General features: G+C 45.8%; 1 pseudogene; it reads left to right on the top strand.

The window, feature by feature from the left end:
- LOC148143838 (uncharacterized) overlaps nt 1-17,909 on the top strand; it is a 47,331-nt pseudogene that overhangs the window by 22,050 nt on the left and 7,372 nt on the right.

The raw sequence follows: 17,909 nt of genomic DNA, 5'->3' as shown, positions 1-17,909 counted from the left end.
AGAAGGAGCAAAGCTTTTTGGTTCTGGTTTTAGTACGTTTTCAGCATCAGTGGGACTGGTTGAGAGACCCTACTGTTGCAGTGCACTGAGAGTGGAGCCTGAAGCAGTTATACGGCCTGGAAAAAGAAATTCACGGTGGGGAGGGGCTCCACACGTGCTTGTGTGTGGCTGAAGCATTGGCCATGGAGAAACCCGAGGAATCCTGCTTCGTAGAGAAACCGTGGAAGTGTGGCGACTGTGGGAAAGGTTTCCATGTCCCGTCTGTCCTGGAGACTCATCGGCGCAGCCACACCGGGGAGAAGCCGTTCTTCTGCTATGTCTGCGGGAAAGGCTTCAGCGATTCCTCCACCCTGCTGACCCACCAGCAAGTCCACACGGGTGAGAGGCCCTTCAGCTGCCCCGATTGCGGGAAGGCCTTCAGTAATTCCTCCAACCTTCAGACCCACCTGCGGATTCACACGGGGGAGAGGCCCTTCAGCTGCCCTGTGTGCGGGAAGGTTTTTCGTGATTCCTCAGCCCTGCTGACCCACCGGCGGATCCACGGGGGAGAGGCCCTTCAGCTGCCCTGTGTGCGGGAAGGCTTTTCGTGATTCCTCAGCCCTGCTGACCTACCGGCGAGTCCACACCGGGGAGAGGCCCTTCAGCTGCCCCCAGTGCAGGAAAGCCTTTACCCAGGCCTCCACCCTGCTGAGGCACCGGCGGATCCACTTGGGGGAGAGGCCGTTCCCCTGCACAGAGTGCGGGAAGGCCTTTAGCAATTCCTCCAACCTACTGACGGACCGGCGAGTCCACACGGGGGAGAGGTCGTTCAGCTGCTTCCAGTGCAGGAAGGCCTTTACCCAGGCCTCTGCCCTGCTGAGGCACCGGAGGATCCACACGGGGGAGAGGCCTTTCAGCTGCTCAGAGTGTGGGGAGGGGTTCAGTCAGGTGAGCCACCTGCAGAGGCACTAGCGGCTCCACTAGGGGGAGAGGCCCTTCAGGGGCCCCGAGTGCAGGACGGGGTTCATCTGCTCGAATTAAGCTGCTGACCCACCAGTGTCTCCACTTCCCAGGGAGAGGCCGTTCACCTGCTCCTCCCAACTGTGGACGCACTGAAGTGGCGACGGCCGATTGCCATTATCGACTGGACTGTCAACCCAGTTTCGGGACTGCTGGGTTCGAATCCAGCCGCGGCAGATGGCGGAATTGGAATTTGGTCAGAAACTGGAGTTCAGAATCTAACGATGAAACCATTTTTTGTTGGGGGTGGGGTGGGTGGAGAAAACCCCCATCTGATTCACTCTCATCCTTTTTAGGGGAGGAAACTGCTGTTGTGGGAAAGGATTCACTCAGTCCTTCCAGCTGCATTCTTTACCCAGGCTGGCCTACACGTGACTCCAGACCCACAGCAGTGTGGTTGACTCGACACTGCCCATCCAACTTAGTTGGAATACAGGATACGGGTTGAAATTACTGAGTGAGGCAATACTTCCCACAGGTTAAGGCTGTACCAAGGATCCAATTACAAAGGGACAACTTGGTGGTGACCAATAGTAAGGAAAGTGTGGTTGTGGGGCGATGTGTGCACACTTCGGTCTTGAGCTGTTTGAAAAGTAGCTACTTTTTCTCTGCCTTTTTGCTGCGGGGATCTGAAGCTGTAACAAAGCTGGATCGCAATAAAGGTTACCTGAACTTACTGAGTTTCCAATGTTGTGTTTCAGATCGAGCAGTGAATGAGTAGCTAGTATCGTTAGAAATTGTAAATTTTTCAGGAGTGCAGGCATTGCGTCATTTCATCAGCATTGTAAAGTTTCCTGGCAGCACTGGGATGTTTGGACTGTGTTCACTAGATGTGGAGGTGCCAGTTTTGGATTGGGGTAGATAAAATTTAAAAACTCACACAACACCGGGTTTATTTGAAAGCACCAGCTTTTGGAGTGCTGCTCCTTCATTGGGTAGCTGTGAAGCAGGATCAAAGACATTACATTTTATAGCAAAAGATCACCGTGTCTTGCAACTGATAGGACATATTGAACAAACCTAGATTGCTGTGATTGTGTGCATGTGAGTTTGTGCATGAGTGTGTTTGTAAGAGTGTGTGCATGCTTGGTAAAGTGAAAGTGTGTTGGAGTATAAGTCTGTGAGAGTGTGGGAGTATGTGTGCTTTACGTTTTACTAAAACAAGAAAGGGCAGGATGTGTACAGTTAATTGTAGGACCCTGGTCATGTTGTAAAAGAGAGAGACGTAGAGTCATAGAGATATACAGCATGGAAACAGACCCTTCGGTCCAACCTATCCACGCCGACCAGATATCCCAACCCAATCTAGTCCAACCTGCCAGCACCCGGCCCGTATCTCTCCAAACCCGAGATATGGGGAGATGGGGTTTAGGTACATAGTTCTTTGAAAGTTGTATCACTGGTAGACAGGGTGGTTTAGAGTACTGGGTACAGTTTGGGTGGCCCTGTAATACGAAGAAGACTATTAGAGAGGGTTCGGTAAAGATTTACTAGGACATTGCCAGGACTGGAAGGTTTGAGTTATAAGGAGAGGCCGGGACATCTTTCACTGAGCACAAGGAGGTTGAGGGGTGACCTCATCGAGATTTATAAAATCATGAGGAGTGAAGTTCGGTGAATAGCAAAGGGCTCTCCCTTCGTGTAGGGGAGCTCAAAACTAGGGGGCATATTCTTTCAAGGTGAGAGGAGAGAGATTTAAAAGGAACCGGAGGGGCACTGTTTTGACAGGGTGGTTTGTGTGTGGAATGAACTTGCTGAGGAAGTGGTAGATGCAGGTACAGTTACAACATTTAAACGACATTCAGATGGGTACATGAATAGAAACATTTAGAGGAATATGGGCCAAATGCAGGCAAGTGGGACTGGTTTAGTTTGGGAATCCTGGTCGGCATGGACACGTTGGACCGAAGGGTCTGTTTCTGTGCTGTGTACCTCTATGAACTGGAGGTGATCTTATTGAAACCAATAGAATTCTGAAAAGGGCTTGATAAGATAGATGCCGATAAAATGCTCCTTTTTGGGGAGAGTCAATAGAATCCCAACAATGTGGAAGCAGGCCATTTGGCCTATCTATTCCACACTGGCCCTCTGAAGAGTGTCCCACCCATATCCATCCCCTCACTCTGTATTTCCCCTTCCCCCACCTCACCCCAGCTCCAAACTTCCAGCTCAGCACTGTCCCCATGACTTGTCCTACCTGCCTGTCTTCCTTTCCACCTATCACCTTCATCCCCACCCCCATTCACCCATTATACTCTTTGCTACCTTCCCCCCACCCTCCTCCCTGACCTATCCCCTCCATCCCCACCCCCATTCACCTTGTCCTCTATGCTACTTTCTCCCCACCCCCACCCCCACCCTCACCCTCCTCTCAATTGTCTCTCCACCCTGCAGGCACTCTGCCTCTATTCCTGATGAAGGGCTATTGCCTGAAACGTCCATTTTCCTGCTCCTCGGATGCTGCCTGCACTGCTGTGCTTTTCCAGCACCACTCTAATCAAGAATCTGGTTTCCAGCACCTGCAGTCCTTGTTTTTACCCTGTATTTCCAATGCTAACCTGCACATCCCAGGGCACTATGGATTGGTCATGCTAAATTATCCACCACAACCTGCCCATCCCGGGGCACTATGGGTAATTTAGTAAGGCCAATCCACCACAACCTGCCCATCCCGGGGCACTATGGGTAATTTAGCATGGCCAATCCACCATAACCTACACCTTAATCTATAAGTTAGATTAGTCCGCAAGGGTGAAAAAATCAGTGACGGTAAAAAGCACAAGGACAAGGTTAGTGACTGGTGTCTGCCCCGGGTCGCACGACGCCATTTTCCTAACGACCGCCCTCCCGCCGCTTCCTCGCTCGAGCGACTTCTCCTCCCAACTGCCTGAGCCCCCGCGTGACGTCTGCAAGGGGGGATGGGCGGGGCCGGGGGAGCCTCACCGTCACCAAGCAACAGCGTCAATAATGGACCAACAATCGAAACTGGATACTAATGTCACAAAAACTGAAACGATACATGGTGTGTCTGAATGTGTGCTGCATTGTAACAAAAGTGAATTAATTAACTGCACACATTGGAAGTGAATAATTATGGTCTGAGACTCCATACAGAGACATGGCTTCAAGATGGCAAGGATTGGATCCTGAATATTGAGGGGGGAGTCAGATGGGAAGCGAGGTAAAGGCAGAGGGTTGGCACTGCTCATCAAAGCACTGAGCACACGGTAGTCTGGTGTCAGCTCGGGTTTCAGGGCCTGATTTCTCTGTCCTCTGATCTCGCTGTTCCCACAGAGTAAGATGTCGGTCTGTCCTCAGCTTTGCTGGACTTCTGCAGAAGCTTTCACGCCTCTTTTACAGCTTCCAGAACAAGTAAACATTCAGTCAATCGAAAGCAAACCTACAATCTCAGCCTGTCACCCATCCAGACACAGAGTGTAGTCACAGCAGGGAATCAAACAAGAAAAATGAAACAAAATCAGAAATAAATAAATGCTTAATGTTTGTTCATTAGGAAGTAAACCAGAAATAGGGCTGTCCCAGATTCTGAGAGTGCCCTACTTGAGGAATTCTCTCTCCCTTCGATGTAAGTATTAGCACTGTTGGGGCAAAGTAACTCGTGTGTCAAATCGTTTAAAGCAAAGTAGTCCGGAGAGGAGACATAGAACATAGAACAATACAGCACAGAACAGGCCCTTCGGCCCACGATGTTGTGCCGAACTTCTAACCTAGATTAAGTACCCATCCATGTACCTATCCAAATGCCGCTTAAAGGTCGCCAATGATTCCGACTCTACCACTCCCACGGGCAGCGCATTCCATGCCCCCACCACTCTCTGGGTAAAGAACCCACCCCTGACATCTCCCCTATACCTTCCACCCTTCACCTTAAATTTATGTCCCCTTGTAACACTCTGTTATACCCGGGGAAAAAGTTTCTGACTGTCTACTCTATCTATTCCTCTGATCATCTTATAAACGACCTTGAGCAATTAACTAGCTTTATTCATTGCCATGGGGAGTCAAACAAAGTCTGATGTATTCTAATAAAATACAGAATGTTACAAGTTTTATGGTAAATCACAAGCACAATCTCCATTAATTATGCAACTGAGGGGCAGTCGTAAGTTTCACATACGTTGTCCAGACCGACATTTCTTAATGTCTACAAATCTGAATGTTATCTTATCCTGCAGGTTCAGCTAGGCTCGAATTACCGATAAGGGACAGAGAGAACGAATCCATCATTCTATGGAGCAGCACAGTCTAATGGCCCGAGGAGCAGAGACAGCCTGCAGCTGCAAGATCAGGCCATCAAAACAGAATTCCTTAGCCAGGGTTCAGACTGCATTCTGTTAACAGGCTACATTTTAGTGCAAACATTGCTTTGTGACAAAATGGCTTCCACGTAGTTTTGTGTCAGGGGTAGCTCGGTTTTCTGTTTTTATTTTTAAAATGCAGCTGATTCCCACAATTAACTGCAACAGGTGCACGTACATCACATGTAATATTCCTCATTGCAGCTTCACGCCGGGTTTTGCATCCTCTGTTCTTCCTGCGCCTTGGCTCCAGCACATTCAGCTTCCTTCCCTCATTCCCATCCCCCCGTCCTGATGGCCAAGCTGACCCGCAAAAGTTCGGTTTGCCCCTCCGTTCTTTCCCAGTTGTCTTTTGTGGGTTTTGAAAACTTTCCCAATCCTCTGATTATAGGAGTTGAATTTATGTTGTAGCTGCACCAGACATTGGTTAGGCCACTTTTGGAATATTGTATGCAGTTCTGGTCTCTCTGCTAGAGGAAGGATGTTGTGAAACTTGAAAGTGTTCGGAAAAGATTGACAGGGATGTTGTCAGGGTTTGAGCTGAACAGGCTGGGGCTGTTTTCCCTCGAGCGCCAGAGGCTGAGGGGTGACCCTACAAACTTTTATAAAATCAGGAGGGACGTGGATAGGGTAAATAGACAAGATCTTTTCCCTGGATGGGTCATAGCTTCAGGGTGAGGGTGAGATTTAAAATGAACCTAAGGGGCAACTCCTATATTCAGAGGATGGTGCGTGTAAGGAATGAGCTACCAGAGGAAGTGGTGGTGGCTGGTACAATTACAGCATTTAAAAGGTACCCAGCTGGTGTAATGGAAAATTAACATTTATTGTGAAATCTATAAAAGCACAGGGAAACAAAGAAGTAAGGGCCTGACTTTGCAGACAGGCAGAAAAAAAATGTAAAGTTAAACCGACCTAACAGCAGACTTACAAGACCAGTAAACTACCATATCAACAGTCAAGGAATAAGAAAAACAACTCCATACATGAAAAGGACCTCAAATGTTCCAGGCTCCTGGCCTTGAGCTGTTGATAAGGAAAAGTGAATCCAGCCAGGACTGACACAGTTAAGGCGAGTGTTGTAGAGAAAAGAGACCTTGGACTGCAGGTTCATAGTTCCTTGAAATTGGAGTCGCAGGTAGGCAGGATAGTGAAGAAGGCGTTTGGTATGCTGGCCTTTATTGGTCAGAGCAGAGAGTACAGGAGTTGGGAGGATAAGTTGTGGAATACTGTGTTCAGTTCTGGTCTCCCTGCTGTAGGAAATATGTGTGATACTTCGAAAGATTGACAAGGCTGTTGCCAGATTTTGAGGGTTTCAGCTTCATGGAGAGGCTGAATAGGCTGACAATATTTACCCTGGAGCATCGGAGGCTGCATGGTGATCTTATAGACGTTTGTGAGGGGCATGGATAGGGTGAGTACTTAAAGTCTTTTCCCCAGGGTAGGAGAGTCTGTGGCACAGCAAGGAACCGTAATGACCTCCTCAGGAGACAGACACATGCTGCAACTGACAGGGTACCCTTCATTGTTCTGTACTTCCCAGGGGTTGAAAAATTACGCCATGTTCTTCGTGACCTGCAACACATTATCAATGAGGATGAGCACCTCACCAAGACCTTCCCCACCCCTCCACTGCTTGCCTTTAAAGAACTGCTAAACTTCAAACAGATCATTGTTCGTAGCAAACTGCCCGGCTCTCAGGACAACTCCATGCAACCCTGTCACGGTGGACGCTGCAAGACGTGTCAGATTGTGGACATAGATACCACTATTAGGCATGGGAACACTTCCCACCTTGTACATGGCAGGTACTCATGTGACTCAGCAAACGTTGTCTATCTGATACGTTGCAGGCAAGGATGCCCGGAGGCATGGTACATTGGGGAAACCAAGCAAAGGCTACGACAACGGATGAATGGGCACCGCACAATGATCAACAGACAGGAGGGTTTCCTCCCAGTTGGGGAACACTTCAGTGGTCCAGGACATTCAGCCTCGGACCTTCGGGTGACCATCCTCCAAGGTGGACTTCGGGACAGGCAGCAGAGGAAAGTGGCCGAGCAGAGGCTGATAGCTAAGTTCGGTACCCATAGGGAGGGCCTCAACCGGGACCTTGGGTTCATGTCACATTACAGGTGATCACCATTGCACTACACACACACATATATTCCTACACAAACACACACGGACACAGGTGCACACAGGCGCCCACACACACCCTTATAGACACACACACTTCCACACGCACCCCCTCACAGACTTAAGACACTCTGCACTCACTACACGCACACACACACATTCTCAAACTCACAACTCCCAACCCAGACAGACACACACACACAGACAGACAAAGACCCACATGCACACATATATTTTGTGTGGTGAATTTGTACTTGCAGAGTTACATTGCACTTTGCTCAAAAACTGCATACATTCATGTAGAACTCTGAGCTCAAAAACTGCATGAATTTATGTAAAACTCTGTTATATCACTTTTTAGATTAGAATCAGTCTAAACATCAGGTCATAGACAGAGAACACAGGGGGCTAACTCCTTCAAAATATTATCTAGCTATCACCACTGTTAACAGCTAACCCGAGAATGCAACTTTAAAAAAAAGGGTTTTGTGATTTACACATGAAAGAAGTGAAACTATCACTGTATTCTGACAGATGAAAGGCTTAACAGACAGATCAATTTTTCAATGTATAATTTCAGTTACATCACACTGCAAATTTTTGCTATAAATTCTGTTACGATCGAGCCCTCCACTATCACCTGATGAAGGAGCGTCGCTCCGAAAGCTAGTGTTCTTCCAATTAAACCTGTTGGACTACAACCTGGTGTAGTATGATTTTTAACTTTGTACACCCCAGTCCGACAGCGGCGTCTCTAAATCAAGGTAATCGGAGTTTTTTTAAAACCCGAATAGTTACGAAGTTTAACGACGCGAACCCGAAAATAAACGAAGGCAATCGGAGTTTCTTTAAACCGAAAAGTAACGAAGTTTAAATGACGCGAACCCGAAAATAAACGAAGCTACAACCCGAAAAATAACGAAGTTCAAATGAAACGAACCCGAAAATAAACGAAGTTTAGGCAATCGGAGTTTTTTTTAAAACCGAAAACTAACAAAGTTAACACAACCCGAACCGAAAATAAATGAATTTTAAGCGATCGAATTTTTTTCTATTAAAAAGATAACGCCAGAAAATAACCAACCTCTGGAGATTGATTTTGTTTTATTTCTGAAAGCAACGAAGCTCGGGAGAAAGAATTTTTTTAAAAAAACCAAAAATTAACAAAGCTTGGGAATTCAGATTTCAACCCTCCCCTCAGAGTTCAGCAATTTTCGAAGACCACTGTCCGTAAGTACCAAAGCACCCTCAACTTCAATTAATCTCTCCCCCCTTTTTAAACATTTAACAAGTCCCCCAGACTCAACCATTGCTAAGACCGATCCTTTCGGTCTGGACTAGTCACGTCAGACACCACTTGACTGACAGGAAAACCAAACGTTCTCTAAATAATCACGTCTGGCAGGCCGAATTCCTCAACACTCAATAGTGAAGGACATTTAACTCGTACACTGCTGTTCACAATCTGTCCGAGCCGAAACGTGTCACGGCACCAAAATGAAGATCTGCGTCTCCTCAAGAGGGGCCTCTTGGTTCGAGATCGGTTAAAGGAATCGACAAATGCGGTGTATTCGAAAAGCAAGGTTCACTAGTTTATTGAATTAAGGTATCTGAACGCAATTCTATCCAGCAACACTGAGATTGAAGCTTCTGTGTTCCGTGATGATGTTGCGCAATTACATTTGAAAATTGCACATGATTTATATGTTTTTTTAAGAAATAGTAGTCTTAATTACGAGAAAGACCAATCACATATAATAAGGTGACATGATTTACAGCAAGTTAATCCAATGATATTTTCTTTAAGAAGGATATCTAATTTACATAAATTGTCATGCCATGTATTAGTTCACGTTAGTTCAAATGGTCAAATAATGTGTCAGTATTCATCTTATGAAAATTCTATTGTCCTCTTATCTTTGAACTGCAAGTTAATTCTGCGAATCAGCAGTATGGTTCACAGGCCATTTTGTAGTATTCTTTTAAATCGAGAAGCCATTTTGTTGAAATAAAAATGTACATATTTTGTTGCCTAAATTCCAACTTTAGATCCTCACACCCACCTCCCAATTCAATCTATCACGACCAGACTAGGCAACAGTTTCTTCCCCCAAGCCATCAGGCTCCTTACCACTACATGATTAGACTCTTTTCCGTCTGACTATTTTTGCACATTTTCGAATTTCTGCGAGAAAAATGTCTATTATTTATCATTCTTTTATTATGCTGTAACTTGCGTGTTTTGCACTCTGGTCCCTCGAAGTAGAGGAGATGACAGAAACATTGGAAGCTGGTGAGAGAGCGTTCACAAAATTAATCCCGGGAATTGACGTGTTTGCTAATTTTGCAATGTTGCGTAGCTTAGCTGAGCATTCGTTCGAGTTTGGAAGAATGAGAGGAGATCTGAATGAATAAATATCAGAATTTTAGTGGGCCTGAAAGGTTAGTTGCCAAAAAGGTAGTGCTCATTTGTGGGAGAGTCTCAGACCAGAAGGAATAGCTTCTAATCTTAAGTGTTTGCATATTTATGATGGAGATGAGGTGGATATCTTCTCTCCGAGGGTAATGAATGACAGGGCTATTGAAGTTCTATCACTAAGTATAGTCAAGGCAGATGTTGGGCAGAATTTTAATCAATAGGGGAATCAATAATAAGGCATGAATGTGGATTTTTGGATTATAATATTAATCATTATGGTAATAAATGGTGAAGCAGATTCGATGGGGTGAATGGATTATTTTGGCCAAAGGGCTTATAAACATCCTGTGGGACCTTGACAGGGGAGATATGGATAAAATGCTTCAACTTATGTATGATATTCAGACCTAGAGTTCCACAGGATCTGTCAGTCAACATTTTTCAGCATTTTTAGGAGAACAGGAATGAGGGTGATAATAGCCACAGTAGAATAAGAATGGAGGGAGACTGTAGCATTACGATTCACATTTTTGAGGGAAGGAGAAAAGAAAGAATGTTCCACAGAAACCAGAATTGTCTGTTTTGAATTTCTATACTGTGTAGACAGCAATGTCTTCTGTAATCTCCTTTTACAGGATACGAGAAAGGGAGGATTTACAGCCAGAAATCTCAAAACAAGATCTGATAGAGACAATCAATTCATTGGCACGGGAATATCATCGGCCTTTGAATCTAGTAGAATTTTTTTATTTCTCTCCTGTCCTGTCTGCTTCACAAGGTTTCAAACATCAGTGAGACTGAGGTATGCATACCTGAGTGAGAGTGTTCCAATGAACTGACCGTGGGAAGAGCTTTAAGCGGGTACACAGCCTGAAATAGCAACACCCCATTCGCAGCAGCAATAGATGGAACACGTTCCATACATGAGTGGTCTTTCAACCGATTGTCAAAGCTGGAGAGAGACAAGGATTTCCACATCATGGAGAAATTGTGGGAGCAAAGCAATATCTTCGCCCTTTCTATTCCTCATCCTGGGAGGGAGAGAGAGAGGGAGGAAACACTAATCACTTGTAGCAACTGAAGTGAATCCAGGGAGGGAGCAGACTCTGCACAGGTGTCAGATGCTCTCTGTCCTTCTTAATGGTATATTAATTTTTTTCCCCTCAGTTTGATACGTTTATTTATATACAATTTGCATTGTGGAAAAAGATCGCTTCTTTCCTCATGTTCAGAATTAAAAGGGTAGTTACTCATGGGATGGAGCAGAATCTAAGGGATTGGCACGTTGATATAAAATGTAGACATATGTTGCTTCATATGGTGTATATCTGATATTATTCGCTGTTATAAAAGCCTTGTGGCTATTATTTTTCACATTCTAATCTAGCACTGAAGTTATATTCTGTATTTCTTGTCATCTTTTTTATTGAATAGGACAGCAGAAAGTCATTCAGCAACTTTACTGGTTTGTTTTTCTCAAGTAGCCTTGACATTTCATTTTCATTGTCCTTGATTCAGCTCCATTTCCAGCGCCTTTGTCGGCAGCTTGTTCCAGGTTATTGTCACCGAAATGAAGATTTCCTCCATACACACTTAAGGCTATCTGGCTGCATGAGGGTTTTCAGGTTTCTGTGTCCTGGATAATATGTGATCAGGCATCTGGCAAACTACAGGAATTGTCACCTATGTTATGTTCATTTAACAGTATTGACTGTGATCACGTATTTTGTGAATTTATTTTTGCAGGAAGACATGTAGAAAGAAATCTGAAAGCAAATGATACATCAACTTCTGACAGAGCCACTTGATTCATTGGGACTTGAATATCAGCAACCATTCCAATTGAGAAGAAATGTTTGCTTTTGTCTGCTTGAGAGATTTTGGACACTTTGGCAGGAAGAATACGGAGACACCCAAGTGAGGGAGATTCAGTGCACTGACTGTGAAAAGTGCTTGAAACCTGTTACTCAGTTTGGGGAATCAAAGTTTCACCCCTCATGGTGGAGAGAGACTGTGTACCCATTCTGTTGGTAATTTCAAACCCAGAGCGACAAAAGGGAAGCTCTCCCCATGGGGAAACTGTGGAAATGTGGGGACTGTGGGAAAGGGTTCCCTTCCCCGTCAAGTGCTGGAGACTCATAGAAGCATTCACAAAGGGGAGAGGCCATTCTCCTGCTCTGTGTGTGGGAAGGGATTCAGTTGGCTGTGCAGCCAGCTGATGCACTGGCATGTTCACACTGCGGAGAAGCCATTCACTTGCTCCAAGTACAGGAATACATTAATCAATTCTCCTGGCCTGCTGAAACATCCTTGGGTCCGCATTGGGGAGAGGCCGTTCACCTACTGTCACTGCAGGAAGAGGTTCATGAGTTCATCTACCCTGCAGACATACCAGTGGGTCCACACTGGGAGAGGCTGTTCTCCTGCCCTGAGTGCAGGAAGGGATTTGGTTGGGTGGACAACTTCCAGAGGCATTAGTGAGTTCATGTGCCATCACTGGGATCGAAGGAGCAATGGCCAAGTGGTATTATCAACTGGATTACTACCTCAACTCTGGGAATTCCCGGTTTTGAATCCCGCCATGACAGATTGGAATTTGGTCAGACATCTGGAGTTCAGAATCTAACGGTGAAACCATTTTCAGGGGGAAAACATCCTCATCTGATTCACTCATGATTTTTTTAGGGAAGGAAACTGCTGTTGTGGGAAAGGATTCACTCACTCGTCCCAGATGCATCCTTTACCCGGTCTGGCCTACACATGACTTCAGACTCTCAGCAATATGGTCGACTTTAAACCCCTGTCCCCACCCCTGCCCCCGGAAAATGAGTGGGGAGAAACTTACTTGGATACAGTATATGGGTTGAAATTGTTGAGTGAGGCATTACTTCCTCCGGGTTAAGACTGTATCAAGGATTCAGTTACAAAGGGACACCTCAGTGCTTACCAATAATAAAGCAACTGGGGTGTCAGGGGAGGTCAGGGGTGTGTGTGTGTGCTTTGAGCTTCAGCTGTTGAAGAAAAGGAAAGCTACTTTTTGTAATTTTTTTGCTGGGGAGATCATGAAGCTGTAACAAAGTTGGGTCGCAATAATGGTTACCTAAATTCGGACTCAGACATTGAAAGATTTAAAATCCAACAGTTTCTGTTTTAAAGCTGCTCACTCAGCTTCCAGCACTACGTTACCAAAGTCGTGTATCAGAAGGAGCAGTGAATCAGTAGCGAGTATCGTTCGAAACTGTTAAGATTTTCATCTCTGCAGGCACTGCATCGTTTCATCAGCATTGTAATGTTTACTGGCAGCAGCAGGAAGGTTTATTTGGGAGCACTAGCTTTCGGAGCGCTGCTCCTTCATCAAGTAGCTGTGGAGCAGGATCATAAGACACAGAATTTATAGCAAAAGATCAGTGTCATGCAACTGAAATGATATATTGAACAAACCAAGATTGCTGTTAAGTCTTTCATCTTTTAGAATGGGTTGCAGGTTTCAGTTCATTAATATGCAAATCCTAGAACTTCTTTTAAGTCATATCCTCGAGATAACTTAAGGTAGATAGGATAGTGAAGAAGGCGTTTGGTATGCTTTCCTTTATTGGTCAGAGTATTGAGTACAGGAATTGGGAGATCATGCTGCAGCTGTTCAGGACATTGGTTAGGCCACTGTTGGAATATTGCATGGTCTCCTTCCTATCGGAAAGATTACAGATTATATTACAGTGTGGAAACAGGCCCTTCGGCCCAACAAATCCAAACCGACCTGCCGAAGCACAACCCACCCCTACATTTACCCCTTACCTAACACTATGGGCAATTTAGCATAGCCAATTCACCTGACCTGCACATCTTTGGACTGTGGGAGGAAACCGGAGCACCCGGAGGAAACCCACGCAGACACGGGGAGAATGTGCAAACTCCACACAGTCAGTCGCCTGAGACGGGAATTGAACCCGGGTCTCTGGCGCTGTGAGGCAGCAGTGCTAACCACTGTGCCACCGTGCCGCCCATAAGATGTTGTGAAACTTGAAAGATTCAGAAAAGATTTACAAGGATGTTGCCAGGGTTGGAGGATTTGAGTTATAGGGAGAGGCTGAACAGGCTGGGGCTGTTTTCCCTGGAGCGTCGGAGGCTGAGGGGTGACCTTATAGAGGTTTACAAAATTATGAGGGGCATGGATACGATAAATAAATCTTTTCCCTGAGATCGGGGAGTCCAGAACTAGAAGGCATTCCTTTTGGGTGAGAGGGGAAAGATATAAAAGAGACCTAAGGGGCAACTTTTTCACGCAGAGGGTGGTACGTGTATGGAATGAGCTGCCAGAGGATGTCGTGGAGGCTGGTACAATTGTAACATTTAAGAGGCATTTGGATGGGTATATGAATAGGAAGGGTTTGGAGGGATATGGGCTGGGTGCTGGCAGGTGGGATTAGATTGGGTTGGGATGTCTGGTCGGCGTAGACGGATTGGACCGAAGGGTCTGTTTCCATGCTGTACATCTCTAAGACTCTATGACTCTATTTTATAAAAAGAAGTGACAGCTCAGACAATGCATGGAAGGTGTGAGGTTCAAGTCTGTCAGTATCCCAATCTTGAGTCAGACTGGTTCTATTTCCAAAGTAGGAATTTATAAAATTATTACATGCATTGACTGCCTGCAGATTGTGCACTTTTTGAGCAAAATACAATGTATTTGCAAACATAATTCCGCAAATTCACCCTATTGACTTACATGCATGTGTGTGTATATGAGTGTGTGTGTGTGTGTGTGAGAGAGAGAGAGAGAGAGACTGTATCGTGTAGTGGAGTCACATGTAGTGTGACATCAACCCAAGGTCAATTTGAAGCCATCCTCATGGCTATTGATACCCAAGTTTGGAATCCAAGTTGAACTTAGCCTCTGCCCGGCCACCAGAAATGATTAAGTAGTTACACAACACACATTGGAGAGTGTAAGGTGGGACTTGTCTTTTGATTTGCAGAAGGTGGGAGGCTCTGGATGCTGTGATCCAGGGCAAACACATGCTGGTGGAAATTCGGCTCAGACAGATGGAGCTGAAAGCCAGGCTGCAGACCTTTGATGAGAAAGATAACCAGACATTTTATTCCAGGAGTTGGTCATTCCTCTCCGGACAGACCCTTCTGATTGAGTACGTGGACAGGGTCAGGAGGTGTGAGCGTGGATCAGGCAGGTAAAGGGGATCTGAGAGAAGGCTGCAAGGGAGTGGAGGAGCGAACTGGCTGGGTGCTGGGAGTACGAACAACATTGGGGAGGTGTTGGTAAGGAACAGAATAGTGACAGGGATTGTCTCCGGTCTCCGCAGTTGGTAGCAGGAGGCCAGATGACATCGGTGTCTATCTGGTACCAGGATTCGGGAACCAATGTGCTCAGGGCTGAAGATGTGGGAAATGGAGGTTACAGCAGGTGTGGTCAACAAATGTCAGGAGAGAGCCTCTGCTGAGGGGGCGTGAAAAGTTAGAAGCTAACTCTGGACGGCACAGTGGCTCAGTGGTTAGTACCACTGCCTCACAGTGCCAGGGGATCATGTTTGATTCCATCCTTGGGCAACTGTCTGTGTGGACTTTGGCACGTCCTCCTCCTTGTGTCTGTGTAGGTTATCTGCAAGTGCTCTGGTTTCCTCCCACAGTCCAAAGATCTGCAGTTTAGGGTGGATTGGCCATGCTGAAGTGTGCAGATTAGAGTGGGTTAGCCATGAGGAACTGTAGGGCTGTAGGGTCAGTGGATGGGTCTGGATGGGATGCTATTTGGAATGTCAGTGTGAATTCGATGGGCCGAATGGCCTGTCAGAATTATGAGTCTACTGCTTTCGCCACGTATATATTGAGAAATGATTGACACAAGTCTGCTGTGGGAGGAGTGGGTTCCAGTTCGTGAGATATCAACACCGGTCCTGTGGAAGGTGGGATTTGGGCAGTCTCTCCACCCCACCCTCTGCCCCCCTGTCCAATCTCTCCCCACCCACTGTCCCCGTCCTTTCTCTCACAAACCCCACCCTCTGCCCTGCATTCTCTTCCTCCCCACCTCTGCCCACCAGTCTTTCTCTTTCCCTCACCATCGGTCCCCACAATCTTCTCCATTCCCATCACCCTCTGTTCCCTCCAGTGTTCTCATCCTCCCACCCTCTGTCCCCCTATCAATTATCTCTCTCACCCCCTGACACTCTGCCCCTCCGTCCATTCTCTCTCCTTCTCTTCCACCCACTCCCTGTCCTTGCGGATGCCTCAAACCCTCTTCGATCGCTGTATCAAACCCTTCTAGGAAGAGAGAAAGAGAATGGATGTTGATGACTCTACCTGGTAGACACGGCTGCATGAGAAATGACTGATCTTTAAAATTGAGAATAGCTAAAATGATATATTCAGAAATATCATGAAAGCATGTTCAACTTTATAGAAAAGCTGCAGACATCTTTCTGAAACTTGCATTCAAATATGTCCAGTTAGTCCACAGTTGAGGACAGGGTGTAATTTGTGAATTGATTCTGACTATGCAGAAATAGAACCATAGAGTTGTACAAACCCGTCGGTCCATGCTGACCAGGTATCCTAAATTAATCTTGGCCCATGTACCCATCCAAATGTCTTTTAAATTTTGTAATTGTACCAGCCTCCACCACTTCTTCTGGCAGCTAATTCAATACATGCACCACCCTTTGCGTGAAAAATTTGCCCCTCAGGTCCTTTTTATATCTTTCCCCTCTCACCCAAAATGAATGCCCTCTAGTTCTGGACTCTCCCACACCAGCGAAAATACCTTGTTTATTTAACCTATCAAAGCCCCTCATGATTTTATAAATCTCTATAAGGTTTTATAAACCCTCAGCATCCAACGCTGTATGAAAAACAGCCCCAGCCTATTCAGCCTCTCCCTGCAGCTGAACCCCTCCAACCTTTGCAACATATTTGTAAATCGTTTTTGAACCCTTCTAAGTTTCACAACATCATTGCTACTCATGATTAATAGGCTGTGAACAATCTATCTTATTCAGGGCATAAGATGGGGCATTTGTTGAGGGGAATTAACTTTCAAACTGTTTTTTTCTGACCCTGAGGTCCCTTTAAATCTTTTCCCTCTCAACCGAAATCTATGCCCTCTAGTTTGGGACTCCCCTACCCTGGGGAAAAGACATTCAAAAGTTGAGGAGTCACACAAAATGCAAACGCAATAAAATGTCGAGCTACAGGTTTAAAAAAATGTGGCTTCAGCTTTTTTTTTAAACTCCTGTTGACATTTGACATTCGGGTACAAAATCTGGTCAACAACACCAGCATCGCCACAGACCACACTGCGCATACTCCTCGGTGTCAGTAAGTACTGCGCATGTTCAGCGGCGTTAACAAGAACTGCGCATGCCCCACGCTGTCCGCAATTACGGACCGCGACCTTCTTTTGATGGACCAATGGGGAGCTTGGGATGACCGGAAGGAGCCTGGTCCTTTGTCAATCAGAGGCTTGCTATTGTCTGAATACGGAAGTTTGACCATGAGCTTCTGAAGCTGCTACTGCTGTTGTTCCTCTCTGAATGAAGATTGAGCTTCACCCCAGACTGCAACTTCTTTCCTCTGTCCAACATCTGTGAGTACGGCACTTTCTTTTCTCACCCCCTTTTCCATTTGTTTTCATTCTGGGGTTCAATTTTTGTTTTGCAGTAATTGAAAGGGAGGGGAGAGAGTCTGGAAAAGTTGGTCCAAGATTGTGTCTCAGTTAGCAAACACATGGCAAATGTAGTAGCACAATGTGAAGTTATCGCATTTGCTGTTTTTAAAAAAAAGCAGAAAGGAGACGCATTCCTTAAATAGTGATATATTGGGATGTGAAGAAAGTGAGGACTGCATATGCTGGAGATCAGAGTCGAAAAGTGTAGGGCTGGAAAAGCATAGCAGGTTCAGGCAGCATCTGAGAAGCAGGAGATTCGACATTTCAGGCACGAGGCCTTCATCAGGAATGATGTGTTGATGTACAAACAGGCCTCAGCGTCCTTCTATATCAGCAAGCAATGAGCAAGGCAAGTGGTACA

This window comes from Chiloscyllium plagiosum, unplaced genomic scaffold, assembly GCF_037043375.1.
Source record: "Chiloscyllium plagiosum isolate Xiang-an unplaced genomic scaffold, Cpla_swu_hap1 HiC_scaffold_27, whole genome shotgun sequence".
Lineage (NCBI taxonomy): Eukaryota > Metazoa > Chordata > Chondrichthyes > Orectolobiformes > Hemiscylliidae > Chiloscyllium > Chiloscyllium plagiosum.
Note: the sequence above shows the minus strand (reverse complement) of the source record. Positions and strands in the feature narration are given on the sequence as shown.